Source organism: Hippocampus guttulatus, chromosome 21 (assembly GCF_054856545.1).
Source record: "Hippocampus guttulatus isolate MCC_2025c chromosome 21, RoL_Hgut_1.0, whole genome shotgun sequence".
In the NCBI taxonomy this organism is placed as follows: Eukaryota; Metazoa; Chordata; class Actinopteri; order Syngnathiformes; family Syngnathidae; genus Hippocampus; species Hippocampus guttulatus.
The window spans coordinates 410,568-429,096 of NC_141281.1; positions in this window are offsets into that span (position 1 = coordinate 410,568).

Sequence of the window (18,529 nt, forward strand, 5' to 3'; positions counted from 1 at the left end):
AAAACTCAAATTGAGTGTCACGCCTAAACCAAAGGACTTATGCACACACTTCAACATGCATTTAGTTCAGGATGACCACCTGAAGCCTAAATGAGCATTAATTTGACCACACAACTCATTCCTATGAAGATACATTCAAACTCACAAAACATGCTCAGCTCGGGCTGAAAATGCATTTAAAGCAATAAAAACTCAAATTGAGTGTCACGCCTAAACCAAAGGACTTATGCACACACTTCAACATGTATTTTGTTCAGGATGACAACCTGAAGCCTAAAATGAGCATTAATTTGACCACACAACTCATTCCTATGAAGATTCATTCAAACTCACAAAACGTGCTCAACTCGGGCTGAAAATGCATTTAAAGAAATAAAAATTCAAATTGAGTGTCACGCCTAAACCAAAGGACTTATGCACACACTTCAACATGTATTTTGTTCAGGATGACCTCCTGAAGCCTAAATGAGCAATAATTTGACCACACAACGCATTCCTATTAAGATACATCCAAAGTCAGAAAGCGCGCTCAGCTCGGGCTGAAAATGCATTTAAAGCAATAAAAATTCAAATTGAGTGTCACGCCTAAACCAAAGGACTTATGCACACACTTCAACATGTATTTTGTTCAGGATGACCACCTAAAGCCTAAATGAGCATTAATTTGACCACACAACTCATTCCGATGAAGATACATTCAAACTCACAAAACGTGTTCAACTCGGGCTGAAAATGCATTTAAAGCAATAATAACTCAAATTGAGTGTCACGCCTAAACCAAAGGATTTATGCACACACTTCATCATGTATTTTGTTCAGGATGACCTCCTGAAGCCAAAATGAGCAATAATTTGACCACACAACTCATTCCTATGAAGATACATTCAAAGTCAGAAAGCGCGCTCAGCTCGGCCTGAAAATGCATTTAAAGCAATAGAAACTCAAATTGAGTGTCACGCCTAAACCAAAGGACTTATGCACACACTTCAACATGTATTTTGTTCAGGATGACCTCCTGAAGCCTAAATGAGCAATAATTTGACCACACAACGCATTCCTATTAAGATACATCCAAAGTCAGAAAGCGCGCTCAGCTCGGGCTGAAAATGCATTTAAAGCAATAAAAACTCAAATTGAGTGTCACGCCTAAACCAAAGGACTTATGCACACACTTCAACATGTATTTAGTTTAGGATGACCACCTGAAGCCTAAATGAGCATTAATTTGACCACACAACTCATTCCTATGAAGATACATTCAAACTCACAAAACGTGCTCAACTCGGGCTGAAAATGCATTTAAAGCAATAGAAACTCAAATTGAGTGTCACGCCTAAACCAAAGGACTTATGCACACACTTCAACATGTATTTTGTTCAGGATGACCTCCTGAAGCCTAAATGAGCAATAATTTGACCACACAACGCATTCCTATGAAGATATATTCAAAGTCAGAAAGCGTGCTCAGCTCGGGCTGAAAATGCATTTAAAGCAATAAAAACTCAAATTGAGTGTCACGCCTAAACCAAAGGACTTATGCACACACTTCAACATGCATTTAGTTCAGGATGACCACCTGAAGCCTAAATGAGCATTAATTTGACCACACAACTCATTCCTATGAAGATACATTCAAACTCACAAAACATGCTCAGCTCGGGCTGAAAATGCATTTAAAGCAATAAAAACTCAAATTGAGTGTCACGCCTAAACCAAAGGACTTATGCACACACTTCAACATGTATTTTGTTCAGGATGACCTCCTGAAGCCTAAATGAGCAATAATTTGACCACACAACGCATTCCTATTAAGATGCATCCAAAGTCAGAAAGCGCGCTCAGCTCGGGCTGAAAATGCATTTAAAGCAATAAAAACTCAAATTGAGTGTCACGCCTAAACCAAAGGACTTATGCACACACTTCAACATGTATTTAGTTCAGGATGACCACCTGAAGCCTAAATGAGCATTAATTTGACCACACAACTCATTCCTATGAAGATACATTCAAACTCACAAAACGTGCTCAACTCGGGCTGAAAATGCATTTAAAGCAATAGAAACTCAAATTGAGTGTCACGCCTAAACCAAAGGACTTATGCACACACTTCAACATGTATTTTGTTCAGGATGACCTCCTGAAGCCTAAATGAGCAATAATTTGACCACACAACGCATTCCTATGAAGATATATTCAAAGTCAGAAAGCGTGCTCAGCTCGGGCTGAAAATGCATTTAAAGCAATAAAAACTCAAATTGAGTGTCACGCCTAAACCAAAGGACTTATGCACACACTTCAACATGTATTTTGTTCAGGATGACCTACTGAAGCCTAAATGAGCAATAATTTGACCACACAACTCATTCCTATGAAGATACATTCAAAGTCAGAAAGCGCGCTCAGCTCGGGCTGAAAATGCATTTAAAGCAATAGAAACTCAAATTGAGTGTCACGCCTAAACCAAAGGACTTATGCACACACTTCAACATGTATTTTGTTCAGGATGACCTCCTGAAGCCTAAATGAGCAATAATTTGACCACACAACGCATTCCTATTAAGATACATCCAAAGTCAGAAAGCGCGCTCAGCTCGGGCTGAAAATGCATTTAAAGCAATAAAAATTCAAATTGAGTGTCACGCCTAAACCAAAGGACTTATGCACACACTTCAACATGTATTTTGTTTAGGATGAACACCTAAAGCCTAAATGAGCATTAATTTGACCACACAACTCATTCCGATGAAGATACATTCAAACTCACAAAACGTGTTCAACTCGGGCTGAAAATGCATTTAAAGCAATAATAACTCAAATTGAGTGTCACGCCTAAACCAAAGGATTTATGCACACACTTCATCATGTATTTTGTTCAGGATGACCTCCTGAAGCCAAAATGAGCAATAATTTGACCACACAACTCATTCCTATGAAGATACATTCAAAGTCAGAAAGCGCGCTCAGCTCGGCCTGAAAATGCATTTAAAGCAATAGAAACTCAAATTGAGTGTCACGCCTAAACCAAAGGACTTATGCACACACTTCAACATGTATTTTGTTCAGGATGACCTCCTGAAGCCTAAATGAGCAATAATTTGACCACACAACGCATTCCTATTAAGATACATCCAAAGTCAGAAAGCGCGCTCAGCTCGGGCTGAAAATGCATTTAAAGCAATAAAAACTCAAATTGAGTGTCACGCCTAAACCAAAGGACTTATGCACACACTTCAACATGCATTTAGTTCAGGATGACCACCTGAAGCCTAAATGAGCATTAATTTGACCACACAACTCATTCCTATGAAGATACATTCAAACTCACAAAACATGCTCAGCTCGGGCTGAAAATGCATTTAAAGCAATAAAAACTCAAATTGAGTGTCACGCCTAAACCAAAGGACTTATGCACACACTTCAACATGTATTTTGTTCAGGATGACAACCTGAAGCCTAAAATGAGCATTAATTTGACCACACAACTCATTCCTATGAAGATTCATTCAAACTCACAAAACGTGCTCAACTCGGGCTGAAAATGCATTTAAAGAAATAAAAATTCAAATTGAGTGTCACTACTAAACCAAAAGACTTATGCACACACTTCAACATGTATTTGTTTCAGGATGACCTCCTGAAGCCCATATGAGCAGTAATTTGACCACACAACTCATTCCTATGAAGATACATTCAAACTACTCACAAAACGTGCTCAGCTCGGGCTGAAAATGCATTTAAAGCAATAAAAACTCAAATTGAGTGTCACGCCTAAACCAAAGGGCTTATGCACACATTCAACATGTATTTAGTTCAGGATGTCCTCCTGAAGCCTAAATGAGCATTAATTTGACTACACAACTCATTCCTATGAAGATACATTCAAACTCACAAAACGTGCTCAGCTCGGGCTAAAAATGCATTTAAAGCAAAAAAACTCAAATTGAGTGTCACGCCTAAACCAAAGGACTTATGCACACACTTCAACATGTACTTAGTTCAGGATGTCCTCCTGAAGCCTAAATGAGCATTAATTTGACCACACAACTCATTCCTATGAAGATACATTCAAACACACAAAACGTGCTCAGCTCGGGCTGAAAATGCATTTAAAGCAATAAAAACTCAAATTGAGTGTCACGCCTAAACCAAAGGACTTATGCACACACTTCAACATGTATTTTGTTCAGGATGACCACCTGAAGCCTAAATGAGCATTAATTTGACCACACAACTCATTCCTATGAAGATACATTCAAACTCACAAAACGTGTTCAACTTTGGCTGAAAATGCATTTAAAGCAATAAAAACTCAAATTGAGTGTCACGCCTAAACCAAAGGACTTATGCACACACTTCAACATGTATTTTGTTCAGGATGACCTCCTGAAGCCTAAATGAGCAATAATTTGACCACACAACTCATTCCTATGAAGATACATTCAAAGTCAGAAAGCGCGCTCAGCTCGGGCTGAAAATGCATTTAAAGCAATAGAAACTCAAATTGAGTGTCACGCCTAAACCAAAGGACTTATGCACACACTTCAACATGTATTTTGTTCAGGATGACCTCCTGAAGCCTAAATGAGCAATCATTTGACCACACAACGCATTCCTATGAAGATACATTCAAAGTCAGAAAGCGCGCTCAGCTCGGGCTGAAAATGCATTTAAAGCAATAAAAACTCAAATTGAGTGTCACGCCTAAACCAAAGGACTTCTGCACACACTTCAACATGTATTTTGTTCAGGATGACCTCCTGAAGCCTAAATGAGCATTAATTTGACCACACAACTCATTCCTATGAAGATACATTCAAACTCACAAAACGTGCTCAGCTCGGGCTGAAAATGCATTTAAAGCAAAACAAACTCAAATTGAGTGTCACGCCTAAACCAAAAGACTTATGCACACACTTCAACATGTATTTTGTTCAGGATGGCCTCCTGAAGCCTAAAAGAGCATTAATTTGACTACACAACACATTCCTATGAAGATACATTCAAAGTCAGAAAGCGCGCTCAGCTCGGGCTGAAAATGCATTTAAAGCAATAAAAACTCAAATTGAGTGTCACACCTAAACCAAAGGACTTATGCACACACTTCAACATGTATTTTGTTCAGGATGGCCTCCTGAAGCCTAAATGAGCATTAATTTGACTACACAACTCATTCCTATGAAGATACATTCAAAGTCAGAAAACGTGCTCAGCTCGGGCTGAAAATGCATTTAAAGCAATAAAAACTCAAATTGAGTGTCACGCCTAAACCAAAGGACTTCTGCACACACTTCAACATGTATTTTGTTCAGGATGACCTCCTGAAGCCTAAATGAGCATTAATTTGACCACACAACTCATTCCTATGAAGATACATTCAAACTCACAAAACGTGCTCAGCTCGGGCTGAAAATGCATTTAAAGCAAAACAAACTCAAATTGAGTGTCACGCCTAAACCAAAAGACTTATGCACACACTTCAACATGTATTTTGTTCAGGATGGCCTCCTGAAGCCTAAAAGAGCATTAATTTGACTACACAACACATTCCTATGAAGATACATTCAAAGTCAGAAAGCGCGCTCAGCTCGGGCTGAAAATGCATTTAAAGCAATAAAAACTCAAATTGAGTGTCACACCTAAACCAAAGGACTTATGCACACACTTCAACATGTATTTTGTTCAGGATGGCCTCCTGAAGCCTAAATGAGCATTATAATTTGACTACACAACTCATTCCTATGAAGATACATTCAAACTCACAAAACGTGCTCAGCTCGGGCTGAAAATGCATTTAAAGCAATAAAAACTCAAATTGAGTGTCACACCTAAACCAAAGGACTTATGCACACACTTCAACATGTACTTAGTTCAGGATGTCCTCCTGAAGCCTAAATGAGCATTAATTTGACCACACAACTCATTCCTATGAAGATACATTCAGACTCACAAAACGTGCTCAGCTCGGGCTGAAAATGCATTTAAAGCAATAAAAACTCAAACTGAGCGTCACGCCTAAACCAAAGGACTTATGCACACACTTCAACATGTACTTAGTTCAGGATGTCCTCCTGAAGCCTAAATGAGCATTAATTTGACCACACAACTCATTCCTATGAAGATACATTCAAACTCACAAAACGTGCTCAACTCGGGCTGAAAATGCATTTAAAGCAATAAAAACTCAAACTGAGTGTCACGCCTAAACCAAAGGACTTATGCACACACTTGAACATGTATTTTGTTCAGGATTGCCTCCTGAAGCCTAAAAGAGCATTAATTTGACTACACAACTCATTCCTATGAAGATACATTCAAACTCACAAAACGTGCTCAGCTCGGGCTGAAAATGCATTTAAAGCAATAAAAACTCAAATTGAGTGTCACACCTAAACCAAAGGACTTATGCACACACTTCAACATGTATTTTGTTCAGGATGGCCTCCTGAAGTCTAAATGAGTATTAATTTGACCACCCAACTCATTCCTATGAAGTTACATTCAAACTCACAAAACGTGCTCAGCTCGGCCTGAAAATGCATGTAAAGCAATAAAAACTCAAATTGAGTGTCACGCCCAAACCAAGGGACTTATGCACACACTTCAACATGTACTTAGTTCAGGATGTCCTCCTGAAGCCTAAATGAGCATTAATTTGACCACACAACTCATTCCTATGAAGATACATTCAGACTCACAAAACGTGCTCAGCTCGGGCTGAAAATGCATTTAAAGCAATAAAAACTCAAACTGAGTGTCACGCCTAAACCAAAGGACTTATGCACACACTTGAACATGTATTTAGTTCAGGATGTCCTCCTGAAGCCTAAATGAGCATTAATTTGACCATACAACTCATTCCTATGAAGATACATTCAAACTCAGAAAACGTGTTCAGCTCGGGCTGAAAATGCATTTAAAGCAATAAAAACTCAAATTGAGTGTCACACCTAAACCAAAGGACTTATGCACACACTTTAACCTGTATTTTGTCCAGGACGATCACCTGAAGCCTAAATGAGCATTAATTTGACCACACAACTCATTCCTATGAAGATACATTCAAACTCACAAAACGTGCTCAGCTCGGGCTGAAAATGCATTTAAAGCAATAAAAACTCAAATTGAGTGTCACGCTTAAACCAAAGGACTTATGCACACACTTCAACATGTACTTAGTTCAGGATGTCCTCCTGAAGCCTAAATGAGCATTAATTTGACCACACAACTCATTCCTATGAAGATACATTCAAACTCACAAAACGTGCTCAGCTCGGGCTGAAAACGCATTTAAAGCAATAAAAATTCAAATTGAGTGTTACGCCTAAACCAAAGGACTTATGCACACACTTCAACATGTATTTTGTTCAGGATGACCACCTGAAGCCTAAATGAGCTTTAATTTGACCACACAACTCATTCCTATGAAGATACATTCAAACTCACAAAACGTGCTCAGCTCGCGCTGAAAATGCATTTAAAGCAATAAAAACTCAAATTCAGTGTCACGCTTAAACCAAAGGACTTATGCACACACTTCAACATGTATTTTGTTCAGGATGACCTCCTGAAGCCTAAGTGAGCATTAATTTGACCACACAACTCATTCCTATGAAGATACATTCAAACTCACAAAACGTGCTCAGCTCGGCCTGAAAAGGCATTTCGCAATAAAAACTCAAATTGAGTGTCACACCTAAACCAAAGGACTTATGCACACGCTTCAACATGTATTTTGTTCAGGATGGCCTCCTGAAGCCTAAAAGAGCATTAATTTGACTACACAACTCATTCCTATGAAGATACATTCAAAGTCAGAAAGCGTGCTCAGCTCGGGCTGAAAATGCATTTAAAGCAATAAAAACTCAAATTGCGTGTCACGCCTAAACCAAAGGACTTATGCACACACTTCAACATGTATTTTGTTCAGGATGACCACCTGAAGCCTAAATGAGCATTACTTTGACCACACAACTCATTCCTATGAAGATACATTCAAACTCACAAAACATGCTCAGCTCGGGCTGAAAATGCATTTAAAGCAATACAAACTCAAATTGAGTGTTACGCTTAAACCAAAGGACTTATGCACACACTTCAACATGTATTTTGTTCAGGATGACATCCTGAAGCCTAAATGAGCGTTAATTTGACCACACAACTCATTCCTATGAACATACATTCAAACTCACAAAACGTGCTCAACTCGGGCTGAAAATGCATTTAAAGCAAAACAAACTCAAATTGAGTGTCACGCCTAAACCAAAGGATTTATGCACACACTTCAACATGTATTTTGTTCAGGATGACCTCCTGAAGCCCATATGAGCATTAATTTGACCACAAAACTCATTCCTATGAAGATACATTAAACTCACAAAACATGCTCAGCTCGGGCTGAAAATGCATTTAAAGCAATAAAAACTCAAATTGAGTGTCACGCCTAAACCAAAGGACTTATGCACACACTTCAACATGTATTTTGTTCAGGATGACCACCTGAAGCCTAAATGAGCATTAATTTGACCAAACAACTCATTCCTATGAAGATACATTCAAACTCACAAAACGTGCTCAACTCGGGCTGAAAATGCATTTAAAGCAATAGAAACTCAAATTGAGTGTCACGCCTAAACCAAAGGACTTATGCACACACTTCAACATGTATTTTGTTCAGGATGACCTCCTGAAGCCTAATTGAGCAATAATTTGACCACACAACGCATTCCTATGAAGATACATTCAAAGTCAGAAAGCGCGCTCAGCTCGGGCTGAAAATGCATTTAAAGCAATAAAAACTCAAATTGAGTGTCACGCCTAAACCAAAGGACTTATGCACACACTTCAACATGTATTTAGTTCAGGATGACCACCTGAAGCCTAAATGAGCATTAATTTGACTACACAACTCATTCCTATGAAGATACATTCAAACTCACAAAACATGCTCAGCTCGGGCTGAAAATGCATTTAAAGCAATAAAAACTCAAATTGAGTGTCACGCCTAAACCAAAGGACTTATGCACACACTTCATGTATTTTGTTCAGGATGACCACCTGAAGCCCAAATGAGTATTAATTTGTCCACACAACTCATTCCTATGAAGATACATTCAGAGTCAGAAAGCGCGCTCAGCTCGGGCTGAAAATGCATTCAAAGCAATAAAAATTCAAATTGAGTGTCACGCCTAAACCAAAGGACTTATGCACACACTTCAACATGTATTTTGTTCAGGATGACCTCCTGAAGCCTAAATGAGCAATAATTTGACCACACAACTCATTCCTATGAAGATACATTCAAAGTCAGAAAGCGCGCTCAGCTGGGGCTGAAAATGCATTTAAAGCAATAAAAACTCAAATTGAGTGTCACGCCTAAACCAAAGGACTTATGCACACACTTCAATATCTATTTCGTTCAAGATGACAACCTGAAGCCTAAATGAGCATTAATTTGACCACACAACTCATTCCTATGAACATACATTCAAACTCACAAAACGTGCTCAACTCGGGCTGAAAATGCATTTAAAGCAAAACAAACTCAAATTGAGTGTTACGCTTAAACCAAAGGACTTATGCACACACTTCAACATGTATTTTGTTCAGGATGACATCCTGAAGCCTAAATGAGCATTAATTTGACCACACAACTCATTCCTATGAACATACATTCAAACTCACAAAACGTGCTCAACTCGGGCTGAAAATGCATTTAAAGCAAAACAAACTCAAATTGAGTGTCACGCCTAAACCAAAGGATTTATGCACACACTTCAACATGTATTTTGTTCAGGATGACCTCCTGAAGCCCATATGAGCATTAATTTGACCACAAAACTCATTCCTATGAAGATACATTAAACTCACAAAACATGCTCAGCTCGGGCTGAAAATGCATTTAAAGCAATAAAAACTCAAATTGAGTGTCACGCCTAAACCAAAGGACTTATGCACACACTTCAACATGTATTTTGTTCAGGATGACCACCTGAAGCCTAAATGAGCATTAATTTGACCAAACAACTCATTCCTATGAAGATACATTCAAACTCACAAAACGTGCTCAACTCGGGCTGAAAATGCATTTAAAGCAATAGAAACTCAAATTGAGTGTCACGCCTAAACCAAAGGACTTATGCACACACTTCATGTATTTTGTTCAGGATGACCTCCTGAAGCCTAATTGAGCAATAATTTGACCACACAACGCATTCCTATGAAGATACATTCAGAGTCAGAAAGCGCGCTCAGCTCGGGCTGAAAATGCATTCAAAGCAATAAAAATTCAAATTGAGTGTCACGCCTAAACCAAAGGACTTATGCACACACTTCAACATGTATTTTGTTCAGGATGACCTCCTGAAGCCTAAATGAGCAATAATTTGACCACACAACTCATTCCTATGAAGATACATTCAAAGTCAGAAAGCGCGCTCAGCTGGGGCTGAAAATGCATTTAAAGCAATAAAAACTCAAATTGAGTGTCACGCCTAAACCAAAGGACTTATGCACACACTTCAATATCTATTTAGTTCAAGATGACAACCTGAAGCCTAAATGAGCATTAATTTGACCACACAACTCATTCCTATGAAGATACTTCAAACTCACAAAACGTGCTCAACTCGGGCTGAAAATGCATTTAAAGCAATAAAAACTCAAATTGAGTGTCACGCCTAAACCAAAAGACTTATGCACACACTTCAACTTGTATTTTGTTCAGGATGACCGCCTGAAGCCTAAATGAGCATTAATTTGACCACACAACTCATTCCTATGAAGATACATTCAAACTCACAAAACGTGCTCAGCTCGGGCTGAAAATGCATTTAAAACAATAAAAACTCAAATTGAGTGTCACACCTAAACCAAAGGACTTATTCACACACTTCAACATGTATTTTGTTCAGGATGACCTCCTGAAGCCCATATGAGCATTAATTTGACCACACAACTCATTCCTATGAAGATACTTCAAACTCACAAAACGTGCTCAGCTCGGGCTGAAAATGCATTTAAAGCAATAAAAACTCAAATTGAGTGTCACGCCTAAACCAAAGGACTTATGCACACACTTCAACATGTATTTTGTTCAGGATGACCTACTGAAGCCTAAATGAGCAATAATTTGACCACACAACTCATTCCTATGAAGATACATTCAAAGTCAGAAAGCGCGCTCAGCTCGGGCTGAAAATGCATTTAAAGCAATAGAAACTCAAATTGAGTGTCACGCCTAAACCAAAGGACTTTTATGCACACACTTCAACATGTATTTTGTTCAGGATGACCACCTGAAGCCTAAATGAGCATTAATTTGACCACACAACTCATTCCTATGAAGATACATTCAAAGTCAGAAAGCGCGCTCAGCTCGGGCTGAAAATGCATTTAAAGCAATAGAAACTCAAATTGAGTGTCACGCCTAAACCAAAGGACTTATGCACACACTTCAACATGTATTTTGTTCAGGATGACCTCCTGAAGCCTAAATGAGCAATAATTTGACCACACAACGCATTCCTATTAAGATACATCCAAAGTCAGAAAGCGCGCTCAGCTCGGGCTGAAAATGCATTTAAAGCAATAAAAATTCAAATTGAGTGTCACGCCTAAACCAAAGGACTTATGCACACACTTCAACATGTATTTTGTTCAGGATGACCACCTAAAGCCTAAATGAGCATTAATTTGACCACACAACTCATTCCGATGAAGATACATTCAAACTCACAAAACGTGTTCAACTCGGGCTGAAAATGCATTTAAAGCAATAATAACTCAAATTGAGTGTCACGCCTAAACCAATGGATTTATGCACACACTTCATCATGTATTTTGTTCAGGATGACCTCCTGAAGCCAAAATGAGCAATAATTTGACCACACAACTCATTCCTATGAAGATACATTCAAAGTCAGAAAGCGCGCTCAGCTCGGCCTGAAAATGCATTTAAAGCAATAGAAACTCAAATTGAGTGTCACGCCTAAACCAAAGGACTTATGCACACACTTCAACATGTATTTTGTTCAGGATGACCTCCTGAAGCCTAAATGAGCAATAATTTGACCACACAACGCATTCCTATTAAGATACATCCAAAGTCAGAAAGCGCGCTCAGCTCGGGCTGAAAATGCATTTAAAGCAATAAAAACTCAAATTGAGTGTCACGCCTAAACCAAAGGACTTATGCACACACTTCAACATGTATTTAGTTTAGGATGACCACCTGAAGCCTAAATGAGCATTAATTTGACCACACAACTCATTCCTATGAAGATACATTCAAACTCACAAAACGTGCTCAACTCGGGCTGAAAATGCATTTAAAGCAATAGAAACTCAAATTGAGTGTCACGCCTAAACCAAAGGACTTATGCACACACTTCAACATGTATTTTGTTCAGGATGACCTCCTGAAGCCTAAATGAGCAATAATTTGACCACACAACGCATTCCTATGAAGATATATTCAAAGTCAGAAAGCGTGCTCAGCTCGGGCTGAAAATGCATTTAAAGCAATAAAAACTCAAATTGAGTGTCACGCCTAAACCAAAGGACTTATGCACACACTTCAACATGCATTTAGTTCAGGATGACCACCTGAAGCCTAAATGAGCATTAATTTGACCACACAACTCATTCCTATGAAGATACATTCAAACTCACAAAACATGCTCAGCTCGGGCTGAAAATGCATTTAAAGCAATAAAAACTCAAATTGAGTGTCACGCCTAAACCAAAGGACTTATGCACACACTTCAACATGTATTTTGTTCAGGATGACCTCCTGAAGCCTAAATGAGCAATAATTTGACCACACAACGCATTCCTATTAAGATGCATCCAAAGTCAGAAAGCGCGCTCAGCTCGGGCTGAAAATGCATTTAAAGCAATAAAAACTCAAATTGAGTGTCACGCCTAAACCAAAGGACTTATGCACACACTTCAACATGTATTTAGTTCAGGATGACCACCTGAAGCCTAAATGAGCATTAATTTGACCACACAACTCATTCCTATGAAGATACATTCAAACTCACAAAACGTGCTCAACTCGGGCTGAAAATGCATTTAAAGCAATAGAAACTCAAATTGAGTGTCACGCCTAAACCAAAGGACTTATGCACACACTTCAACATGTATTTTGTTCAGGATGACCTCCTGAAGCCTAAATGAGCAATAATTTGACCACACAACGCATTCCTATGAAGATATATTCAAAGTCAGAAAGCGTGCTCAGCTCGGGCTGAAAATGCATTTAAAGCAATAAAAACTCAAATTGAGTGTCACGCCTAAACCAAAGGACTTATGCACACACTTCAACATGTATTTTGTTCAGGATGACCTACTGAAGCCTAAATGAGCAATAATTTGACCACACAACTCATTCCTATGAAGATACATTCAAAGTCAGAAAGCGCGCTCAGCTCGGGCTGAAAATGCATTTAAAGCAATAGAAACTCAAATTGAGTGTCACGCCTAAACCAAAGGACTTATGCACACACTTCAACATGTATTTTGTTCAGGATGACCTCCTGAAGCCTAAATGAGCAATAATTTGACCACACAACGCATTCCTATTAAGATACATCCAAAGTCAGAAAGCGCGCTCAGCTCGGGCTGAAAATGCATTTAAAGCAATAAAAATTCAAATTGAGTGTCACGCCTAAACCAAAGGACTTATGCACACACTTCAACATGTATTTTGTTTAGGATGAACACCTAAAGCCTAAATGAGCATTAATTTGACCACACAACTCATTCCGATGAAGATACATTCAAACTCACAAAACGTGTTCAACTCGGGCTGAAAATGCATTTAAAGCAATAATAACTCAAATTGAGTGTCACGCCTAAACCAAAGGATTTATGCACACACTTCATCATGTATTTTGTTCAGGATGACCTCCTGAAGCCAAAATGAGCAATAATTTGACCACACAACTCATTCCTATGAAGATACATTCAAAGTCAGAAAGCGCGCTCAGCTCGGCCTGAAAATGCATTTAAAGCAATAGAAACTCAAATTGAGTGTCACGCCTAAACCAAAGGACTTATGCACACACTTCAACATGTATTTTGTTCAGGATGACCTCCTGAAGCCTAAATGAGCAATAATTTGACCACACAACGCATTCCTATTAAGATACATCCAAAGTCAGAAAGCGCGCTCAGCTCGGGCTGAAAATGCATTTAAAGCAATAAAAACTCAAATTGAGTGTCACGCCTAAACCAAAGGACTTATGCACACACTTCAACATGCATTTAGTTCAGGATGACCACCTGAAGCCTAAATGAGCATTAATTTGACCACACAACTCATTCCTATGAAGATACATTCAAACTCACAAAACATGCTCAGCTCGGGCTGAAAATGCATTTAAAGCAATAAAAACTCAAATTGAGTGTCACGCCTAAACCAAAGGACTTATGCACACACTTCAACATGTATTTTGTTCAGGATGACAACCTGAAGCCTAAAATGAGCATTAATTTGACCACACAACTCATTCCTATGAAGATTCATTCAAACTCACAAAACGTGCTCAACTCGGGCTGAAAATGCATTTAAAGAAATAAAAATTCAAATTGAGTGTCACGCCTAAACCAAAGGACTTATGCACACACTTCAACATGTATTTTGTTCAGGATGACCTCCTGAAGCCTAAATGAGCAATAATTTGACCACACAACGCATTCCTATTAAGATACATCCAAAGTCAGAAAGCGCGCTCAGCTCGGGCTGAAAATGCATTTAAAGCAATAAAAATTCAAATTGAGTGTCACGCCTAAACCAAAGGACTTATGCACACACTTCAACATGTATTTTGTTCAGGATGACCACCTAAAGCCTAAATGAGCATTAATTTGACCACACAACTCATTCCGATGAAGATACATTCAAACTCACAAAACGTGTTCAACTCGGGCTGAAAATGCATTTAAAGCAATAATAACTCAAATTGAGTGTCACGCCTAAACCAAAGGATTTATGCACACACTTCATCATGTATTTTGTTCAGGATGACCTCCTGAAGCCAAAATGAGCAATAATTTGACCACACAACTCATTCCTATGAAGATACATTCAAAGTCAGAAAGCGCGCTCAGCTCGGCCTGAAAATGCATTTAAAGCAATAGAAACTCAAATTGAGTGTCACGCCTAAACCAAAGGACTTATGCACACACTTCAACATGTATTTTGTTCAGGATGACCTCCTGAAGCCTAAATGAGCAATAATTTGACCACACAACGCATTCCTATTAAGATACATCCAAAGTCAGAAAGCGCGCTCAGCTCGGGCTGAAAATGCATTTAAAGCAATAAAAACTCAAATTGAGTGTCACGCCTAAACCAAAGGACTTATGCACACACTTCAACATGTATTTAGTTTAGGATGACCACCTGAAGCCTAAATGAGCATTAATTTGACCACACAACTCATTCCTATGAAGATACATTCAAACTCACAAAACGTGCTCAACTCGGGCTGAAAATGCATTTAAAGCAATAGAAACTCAAATTGAGTGTCACGCCTAAACCAAAGGACTTATGCACACACTTCAACATGTATTTTGTTCAGGATGACCTCCTGAAGCCTAAATGAGCAATAATTTGACCACACAACGCATTCCTATGAAGATATATTCAAAGTCAGAAAGCGTGCTCAGCTCGGGCTGAAAATGCATTTAAAGCAATAAAAACTCAAATTGAGTGTCACGCCTAAACCAAAGGACTTATGCACACACTTCAACATGCATTTAGTTCAGGATGACCACCTGAAGCCTAAATGAGCATTAATTTGACCACACAACTCATTCCTATGAAGATACATTCAAACTCACAAAACATGCTCAGCTCGGGCTGAAAATGCATTTAAAGCAATAAAAACTCAAATTGAGTGTCACGCCTAAACCAAAGGACTTATGCACACACTTCAACATGTATTTTGTTCAGGATGACCTCCTGAAGCCTAAATGAGCAATAATTTGACCACACAACGCATTCCTATTAAGATGCATCCAAAGTCAGAAAGCGCGCTCAGCTCGGGCTGAAAATGCATTTAAAGCAATAAAAACTCAAATTGAGTGTCACGCCTAAACCAAAGGACTTATGCACACACTTCAACATGTATTTAGTTCAGGATGACCACCTGAAGCCTAAATGAGCATTAATTTGACCACACAACTCATTCCTATGAAGATACATTCAAACTCACAAAACGTGCTCAACTCGGGCTGAAAATGCATTTAAAGCAATAGAAACTCAAATTGAGTGTCACGCCTAAACCAAAGGACTTATGCACACACTTCAACATGTATTTTGTTCAGGATGACCTCCTGAAGCCTAAATGAGCAATAATTTGACCACACAACGCATTCCTATGAAGATATATTCAAAGTCAGAAAGCGTGCTCAGCTCGGGCTGAAAATGCATTTAAAGCAATAAAAACTCAAATTGAGTGTCACGCCTAAACCAAAGGACTTATGCACACACTTCAACATGTATTTTGTTCAGGATGACCTACTGAAGCCTAAATGAGCAATAATTTGACCACACAACTCATTCCTATGAAGATACATTCAAAGTCAGAAAGCGCGCTCAGCTCGGGCTGAAAATGCATTTAAAGCAATAGAAACTCAAATTGAGTGTCACGCCTAAACCAAAGGACTTATGCACACACTTCAACATGTATTTTGTTCAGGATGACCTCCTGAAGCCTAAATGAGCAATAATTTGACCACACAACGCATTCCTATTAAGATACATCCAAAGTCAGAAAGCGCGCTCAGCTCGGGCTGAAAATGCATTTAAAGCAATAAAAATTCAAATTGAGTGTCACGCCTAAACCAAAGGACTTATGCACACACTTCAACATGTATTTTGTTTAGGATGAACACCTAAAGCCTAAATGAGCATTAATTTGACCACACAACTCATTCCGATGAAGATACATTCAAACTCACAAAACGTGTTCAACTCGGGCTGAAAATGCATTTAAAGCAATAATAACTCAAATTGAGTGTCACGCCTAAACCAAAGGATTTATGCACACACTTCATCATGTATTTTGTTCAGGATGACCTCCTGAAGCCAAAATGAGCAATAATTTGACCACACAACTCATTCCTATGAAGATACATTCAAAGTCAGAAAGCGCGCTCAGCTCGGCCTGAAAATGCATTTAAAGCAATAGAAACTCAAATTGAGTGTCACGCCTAAACCAAAGGACTTATGCACACACTTCAACATGTATTTTGTTCAGGATGACCTCCTGAAGCCTAAATGAGCAATAATTTGACCACACAACGCATTCCTATTAAGATACATCCAAAGTCAGAAAGCGCGCTCAGCTCGGGCTGAAAATGCATTTAAAGCAATAAAAACTCAAATTGAGTGTCACGCCTAAACCAAAGGACTTATGCACACACTTCAACATGCATTTAGTTCAGGATGACCACCTGAAGCCTAAATGAGCATTAATTTGACCACACAACTCATTCCTATGAAGATACATTCAAACTCACAAAACATGCTCAGCTCGGGCTGAAAATGCATTTAAAGCAATAAAAACTCAAATTGAGTGTCACGCCTAAACCAAAGGACTTATGCACACACTTCAACATGTATTTTGTTCAGGATGACAACCTGAAGCCTAAAATGAGCATTAATTTGACCACACAACTCATTCCTATGAAGATTCATTCAAACTCACAAAACGTGCTCAACTCGGGCTGAAAATGCATTTAAAGAAATAAAAATTCAAATTGAGTGTCACTACTAAACCAAAAGACTTATGCACACACTTCAACATGTATTTGTTTCAGGATGACCTCCTGAAGCCCATATGAGCAGTAATTTGACCACACAACTCATTCCTATGAAGATACATTCAAACTACTCACAAAACGTGCTCAGCTCGGGCTGAAAATGCATTTAAAGCAATAAAAACTCAAATTGAGTGTCACGCCTAAACCAAAGGGCTTATGCACACATTCAACATGTATTTAGTTCAGGATGTCCTCCTGAAGCCTAAATGAGCATTAATTTGACTACACAACTCATTCCTATGAAGATACATTCAAACTCACAAAACGTGCTCAGCTCGGGCTAAAAATGCATTTAAAGCAAAAAAACTCAAATTGAGTGTCACGCCTAAACCAAAGGACTTATGCACACACTTCAACATGTACTTAGTTCAGGATGTCCTCCTGAAGCCTAAATGAGCATTAATTTGACCACACAACTCATTCCTATGAAGATACATTCAAACACACAAAACGTGCTCAGCTCGGGCTGAAAATGCATTTAAAGCAATAAAAACTCAAATTGAGTGTCACGCCTAAACCAAAGGACTTATGCACACACTTCAACATGTATTTTGTTCAGGATGACCACCTGAAGCCTAAATGAGCATTAATTTGACCACACAACTCATTCCTATGAAGATACATTCAAACTCACAAAACGTGTTCAACTTTGGCTGAAAATGCATTTAAAGCAATAAAAACTCAAATTGAGTGT